Source organism: Nicotiana tomentosiformis, chromosome 5 (genome assembly GCF_000390325.3).
Source record: "Nicotiana tomentosiformis chromosome 5, ASM39032v3, whole genome shotgun sequence".
NCBI lineage: Eukaryota > Viridiplantae > Streptophyta > Magnoliopsida > Solanales > Solanaceae > Nicotiana > Nicotiana tomentosiformis.
The window spans coordinates 40124030-40131883 of NC_090816.1; the positions used below are offsets into that span (position 1 = coordinate 40124030).

The window sequence follows — 7854 nt, forward strand, 5'->3', positions numbered from 1 at the left end:
TACATTATTATTTCCGTTGGGTATCATTTTTATCCGTGTCTGGATTGTACAAATTGGGATTTTGAGCCCCAAAGTTGAGAAATGGTAAATCCTTGATTTGAGGGTCAATTCATGGACAAAATTGGATGCTTTTATGGATATAGACTATATAAGTTATGGGCAATACTTATTTTTGATAATATTTGGAATCTGGGTGCGCGTGATCGGGGTTGACTTTGTTGACTTTTCGTGCGGAGTTGGGAATTTGTTTCTAATTGTTAAATTACAAGGCTTTGAGTATATTTTGATTGCTTTTCACGTTCTTTGAATAGTTTCAAATCGTTTGGCATTGGTTTGAGGTGTTAGAGAGGAGTTGGAGCCGGTTATCGGATTTCAGAGCAAGGTAAGTCTCCAGTCTAACCTTGTAAGAGAGAATTTGCCCCGTAAGTGCTATATTTGTTGTGTGCTACGTGTTATAAGATCTAAGTACATATAAGGTGATGAGTGTCCGTGCGTATACTAGATTCTTGATCATGTACGAGTAGACTTAGACTCACACAATGTCTTAATTGTATGATTTGAGTTATTTTTGCCTGTTTAAATTCTTTAAGTTATATTTTAGCTTGAGACTAGACTTGCGTAGAATGCCAAACTTGCTATTTTAGATACTTGACGCGCTAGCTGATTAGTCGCGGAAATTATATTTCCTTTTACGAATTTCTCATGCGTTGTATGTATTTATCAAAAAATTTCTTGAATTTCATAACTCACACATATATTCGTGAGTGGGGCCAGTGACCCATCGAATTTTCACTATTCCTATGGGATCAGACTGAACACCTCATCAGTACCATTATGGGATTGGTACGTTCGCCTCGTCAGTATTATGAGATGCATCTATGGATCGGGCCGTACGACCTCGACAGTGTACACTATTATTATAGGATCGGGTCGTATGCCACATCAGGATATCATGCCATCACTCTTATGAGATCGGTCCATTCGCTTCGGCAGAATCATGTGTATATTAGATAAGGAGTCAGTATATTTATGAATATATCTGACTTGAGACGTGATATTTTATTGGTTATTGATCCTACATATATTCTATTTGAGGTAGTATTCGGTTTCTTTGAGGGTTTTGTATTTACTCTTCTGTTGAGGATCATGTTATGTACGCATATCTGTTTTCACTGCTTTTACGTGCCATGCTTCATACATGTCTACCTTTATTATACTTTGATTATTGGACCACCAGCAAGTGTCGATGTCGAGCCCTTGTCACTATGTCTTCGAGGTTATACTAGAAACTTACTGGGTACACACTGATTTATGTACTCATATTACACTTCTGCACTAATTGTGCAAGTACTGAGACATGTACATTTGGTGGTCATCTAGGGCGTAGGCGCGACTGCTGAGGAGACTTTGTGGTGAGTTGCTTTCTATGTTACGATCCGCAATCGCTCCATAGTCATTTTTATGAGTCATAAATATCCTTTTATTGATATAGACGTGATTCGTATTAGACTATTGTTTCGTATACTTGGATATGAAGTTAGTATTATTGTGTTAGAAATACTTCGCGAATGAGGATATAACTTGTTTTGGTTAATTGATTAGTTGTCGATTGTTTGGTTTGATATTAGGATGGTTGGTTGTTGATTTTGAGACAGGGAAAATTTTTTGATAGTCCAAAAACAGGGGAAACTCTGTCCGATTTTCTGTAAAATACCGATGAGGCTTACTTGGGAGCACTTGCTCCTATGCGCCGGTCACGATCCTAAGCCAATGTGGTGGCTGATGCATTGAGCAGAAAAAAATATGGTAATTTGGCACATATAGCTCCTGTAAAGATAGCTGTGGACAAAGATATGCATGACTAAAGGGTACACGTATAAGATTCAAAGTGAAAAAAATAAAAATTCAAAGGCATTATTGGATATTGGTCAAGCCTGGTATAGTTTGCATAAAGGCTAGTCAATACGAGGGTGAGCGATTCTGCAAATACTAAGATGACATCCTAGCTGTATTCATTTACTTTATTCTGTCTATTTTCTATTTCTGACAGATGTTGTAGTAGTGTTGTATATATTCTAGTAGATGCTCCTGCACTTGTGACACTAGGTTTTAGGGATTTAGATTTGTCCTTGGTGGTATTATGTTATATTATCTAGATTCATATTTGACCACATTCGAACATCTAAAATAATTTCAGTATTTTATTATGAAAATGAACGATTCTGGTTATTTATTTTATTATCTGTTCGAGATGTGCTTTGAATTAACTATCGGCTTATAGATTTAATTGATGGCTTGCCTAATGGTAGCGTTGGACGCCATCACGTCCTATGGTGAAAATTGGGTCGTGACAGATTAATTTCATACGAAGTATTATTAATTATTTATTTAATTCATAACTTCTTATATGTTATTATTTTAGATGTAACGATAAAAAAGGGGATATCTTGAAGTTTTTATTAATTAATTTGGTATGACATATTATCAATAAATACAACAAATTCAATAAATACAATAAATTTTACCGCAATTTTATAAATAGAAAAAAGGCAAATACAATAAAATATCACAAAAAATCACATATTATCACAAATTACACGAAATTATAACTAATGCTATTATTTTATTTTTGAAATTTAAAAAAAATATTTATTTTTTACTTTATGAATTTTTGGAATTAAAATAACATAAATATAATCCGCTTTTATTTTATTTTATGGAATTTAAATAACATAGAAATTAAATCAAAAAATTTGGTTATTTTCTTATTTAAAAAATAGAATTTAAATAATTCCTGAAATAGCTATAGCATGAATTAATAAAAATGAATTACACAAAATAAAAACAATTTATACGAAAAGAGTTTGGCGAAATACCTAGTTTTAAAAAAATTTGAAATGTGAATATATGACGTATTTTCTAGCAAATCGACCTCAAATCTTGTTCTACAGCACGGGCTAACTTTGAATCTTGCATTTTCTTCCAAAACATTTCAGTGACACATATTTTTTGTGGGACAAGGTGCACTCCAATGGAGGAAAAAAATTTTAAATGGTGGAGGGGGGGGGGTGTAACGATTCGGGCGGTCAATTTGAGTGTTAAATCCCCGTTCTCCCATTTACTGCTTATTCTTTACTTTATTGGTGTTATGTGACTTGCCGGAGTAGTTGGTTTGGTATCGGGGATGTTTCGGAATGAGTTGAGACACTTAGTCTCAAGGTTGGAAGTTTAAGTTGAAAAGGTTGACCGGATGTTAACATATGTATAAAGGATTCCGGAATGGAGTTTTGATGGTTCCGATAGCTCCATTTGGGTAATTTTGGACTTAGGAGTGTGTCTGGATAGTGATTTAGAGATCCGTAATTGATTTTGGCTTGAAACGACGAAAGTTGGAAAAATTAGAAGTTTGAAAAGTTGAGGAGTTTGACCGAGAGTTGACTTTGTGGTTACCAGGCTCGGATTTTAGTTTCAGAAGTTGGAAGAGGTCCGTTGTGTCATTTATGACTTATGTGCAAAATTTGAGGTCAATCAGACTTGATTTGATAGGTTTTGGCATCGAATGTAGAAGTTAGAAGTTCATAAGCTCATTAGGCTTGAGTCGATGCGCGATTCGTTGTTTTATTGTTGTTTGATGTGATTTGACACTTCGAGCGAGTTCGCATGATTTTTTAGGACTTGTTGGTATATTTGGTTGAGTTACCGGGGGGGGGGAGGGGGAGGGTGGATTTCGGATGGTTATTGGGTTGGAATTGGGACTTACAAATTTCTGATGTTGCAGGTCAGGTTTCCTTATTCGCGATCGCGTGGGCTGGTTCGCGATCGTGAAGGCTTATTTGGGCAGCTGGGATTTTTGCTCTATGCATTCGTGAGCAAGAGTCTGTGATCGTGTAGGATGGTCAGGCAGTGAATTGCGAACGCGTGGGTCTAGTCGCATTTGCGAAGAGGAAAAGAGGAGACCAGGTTCACGCAAATTTGTTAATCGCGATCACGTGATGATGTTTGCGGTTGCGTAGGCCTAGGAAGGCAGTGCATCGCGTTTGCGTGGGCTTATCCGCGTTCGCGTTTGCGTGGGCCTAGGCAGACTTAAATATTCGTGATCGAGGGTTAGTGTAAAATTTCACAATTTGATTTTGGGAGCACGGATTGAGGCGATTCTTGGAGAGATAGGCAAGGGAGTGATTGGGGCAAGTGATTCTAACTCGGTTTTGGTTAAATTATATGAATATATCATTATTTTCATCATTTAATTAGTGTTTTGGGTTGAAATATTGGAGGAAAATGGTGAAACATTTTAGGCCGAATTGTGGGGGTTTGAGTGGCATTTTGGTGTCAGATTTGAGTAATTTTGGTATGGTTAGACTCGTGGTTGAATGGGTATTCAAATTTTATAACTTTTGTCAGATTCTGATACGTGGGCCTGAGGGTTGACTTTTGAGTTGACTTTTGGACTTTTGATTAAGAACTTAGCATTTTCATATGGAATTGATTCCAATAGCTTGAGTTGATTGTATCGAATTGTTTGTGGCTAGATTCGAGGCGTTCAGAGGTCGATTCGCGAGCCAAGGTCTTTCTAGCGGAGTGATTCTATTTGCTCGAGGTAAGTATCGTATTTAAACTCGGTTGAGGCACCAGTTGCCTGAATTGTTATGATAGCCACGTGCTTTTGGGTACGCACATGCGTGGGGATGTGATGATAGGTTAGAATTACGTATTTTAGTCACTTATTGCACACTAGTTCACTGCACTTTATTATATGATTGAGCTTTAATTGAGAGTGTTTTGCACTTATTGTGTGTTTTATACCTTGTAGGAGTGATTTTGAGCTATGTAGATGTTATGGAATGAGTTCGAGCTATTTGGAGCTTTGAAGTCTGAGTAAAAGCCCAAGGGATTAAGTTGGGATCGTGTTCGGGGGTCGAGGACCAAGTTTGGACGTCAAAAAGCAAGATTCAATCCGTACTCTAAGAAAAATGGCTTGCTGCAGCGCGTGGTGCGCCGCGACTGTAGAAAAGCTGATGCCTGATAGATGTTGAGCTCTCTGTATTTCCCCACTGATGCCCCGCATGGCGCGCTTGTGAAAGTTTTAAAAAGTAAATGTCCTATTTCGGCTAGGAAAAGGTGGTTTTGTTTGGGCCCGATCCTACTTGGTATAAATACATGAAAAAATATTATTTTCTGGACTTTTGACACATATTCGACCTAAGGAGGCTAAAGAGGAGTTGGAAGAACACGAGCACAAGGATTTCATCATTCCTTCCTCACTCAAGACCCGAGTTTGGATCAAATTTATGTTTTCCTATACTTTAACGTTATTTGTGATGAATTGCTCCATATCTATGGAGTAGTTCTCTTTAGGGTTTGATGGATTTGGTATATTTATGATTGTTTGTGGATTATAACTCTAGTTTTATGTGTTAAAGCGTTTTTGGATGATTTAATCGTTGCATCTATATTCACTTGTTCATGTAATCGAGAGAGGCATAACTTGTGATATCTTTGCATTATATTGTTGGTTGAGTCCATTAATTCTTCTTAGTAATCGACAGAGGCTAGTTGAATCATTGATTAAACCTAGTTAGGAGGATAATCGAGAAAGGTTCTCCTAAAGACCAATCCACTACGCATTCTTGCATATCTTCACGTGCTTAAATTGGTTCATCTTGTGAGGTTAAGACTTAATCGAGAGAGGAGTTTTGCCTAACGTTTAAACTAATAATTGAGTGAATTCGAGAGACTTACTTGAACATTAGAAGTGAATTATCTAGAGTTAGATCTAAAATAATTATCTTGCGCCTATCCTATGAATACCCTATCTTCTCCCATTGATATTCTTCTTTGCTTGATCCTTGGTGCGATTGTCATTAGTCAATAGCTTTAGATTCCTAGTTAATTTTAGTTAGAAATCATATAAATATCAATTGTTGATCATATTGGATAGCAACCAAGATAGAAACTACGAGAATATTGTTTAAATCTAATCCATGTGGATACGATATTATACTATACTATATTTGTTAGTGAGCATAATTTAAGTGTGTGTTTTGCGCTCGTCAAATTTTGGCGTCATTGCCAGGGATTGGCAATCAATAGTGTTTGAAATAATTTGTAGTGCTAATTCAGAAATTTTTCTTTTTCTTTTATTTTTTCCTTTTTATGTTTAGTGTTCTTTGACTGTGCGCAGGTTACAGGTTAAGGTTGGTGTATGACTCGAGCTTCTACAAAAGAAGTGCTACTATACGAACCAAAAATAGAAAAACAACTGCGACAGCTGAGGAAGGAAATAGATCTCACCGAGACATCAGAAAAGGTTGGGCAATCCTCAACCAAAGAACTCATGGCTTGAAACGGTGATGATAATGTAGATTTGTCTACAAGAGAGGTAGTACAACAACGAGAAAAAGTTGCACGGGATGCTGAGGAAGCAACTATTAGAGATGCACAGATTAACTATGAAGAAGAGAGGAGTCAGAGAATTGCTCAGAATCAACCATTGGCTGCAGAACAGTTCGAAAATATAGCTTCCATGCCTGGGAGACCACTGGGCGATTATGCTAGACGGGCCTACAATCAAGGCTTATCGAGTGTGAGACCACCTCCAATTGCAGCTAACAATTTTGAATTGAAGCAAGGGTTGCTTCAAACCCTTCAGAATTGTTGTGTATTCAGAGGGAAGATGAACGAAGATCCAAATACACATCTGATGGACTTCAAGGAGATTATGAACACCTTTCAACATAATGGTGTGTCACGAGATGCAGTGTACTTAAAGGGAATTCCCCTTCACACTCAAAGATGATGCAAAACAGTGGCTTTGAAGTTTACCACTGGATCGATTAGAACATGGGAGGAGATGACCACAAAATTTTTTGATAAATATTTCTCATCCGCTAAGAAGGGCAAGTTTAGAAGAGAATTCCATAACTTCTGCCAGAAAGAGACTGAAACTGTTTTTGAAGCATGGGAGAGGTTTAAGGAGATTGTTAGAAAGTGACAACATAATGGAATTGAACTCTAGATGCAACTCCAGGACTTTTAGGATGGATTGACGCCGGCCTCACGTAGAACATTGAGCAATAAAGCTGGAGGCCCCTTGATGAAGAAGACTCTAGAGGAGATAGTTACAATTCTTGATGAGTTATCTGAAGATGCTAATCAGTGGCCCTCTGAGAGTGCTGAAAGAAGAAGATCAACTGGTGTTCACCAAGTTGATGCTAACACATATGTGCAGGTACAACTTGATGTTATGGCTAAAGCATTAAGGAAGCTGATATTAGCCTCGATACAAAATGAGCCTCATGCAGCGTGTGATATATGTGGAAAAGGACACCCTACTCATGAGTGTCAAGCCTTAATTTAGGAAGTAAATGATGTGGGAAACTACAATTTTAATGAAATGGGTCAGAGGCACCCCGATTTTTCATAGAGTTCACATGGAGGTACTGCGAATGCTTGGCAACAAAATAACTCTAGACCCTAGGGACAAGGATCTCCAGCATACCAAAATCAATAGAGGCAGCAATTTCAGCCTCAACAGCCCATTCAGCCTAATCTAGAGGATCTAATGAAGGCCTTCATTATCAAGATAGTTGAGAGGCTGGACGCCCATGGAGCAGCTATCAAAGAACTGGGCACTGGTTTTCGAAACCTGGAGAGACAGGTTGGGCAACTTGCAATAATATTATCTAAGAGGATTCTAGGAACTCTCCCCGCCGATACTGAGAGAAATCCCATAGAAATAGTGAATGCTGTAACTCTGAGAAGTGGGAAAGTGTTGAAAGATCTCACCCCGATCCAAAATGATGTGAAGCTTGAAAAAGAAAGTGGGGAGCAACTGAAGAATGATGTTGATAAAAA

General features: G+C 37.7%; 1 non-coding gene across 1 annotated transcript; it reads right to left on the reverse strand.

The window, feature by feature from the left end:
* Positions 1 to 6898: 6898 nt before the first annotated feature.
* On the reverse strand, positions 6899 to 7005 carry LOC117276551 (small nucleolar RNA R71). Its single transcript, XR_004506814.1, has one exon. It is a non-coding gene; the product is annotated as a small nucleolar RNA R71 (small nucleolar RNA).
* Between the last annotated feature and the right edge of the window lie 849 nt (positions 7006 to 7854).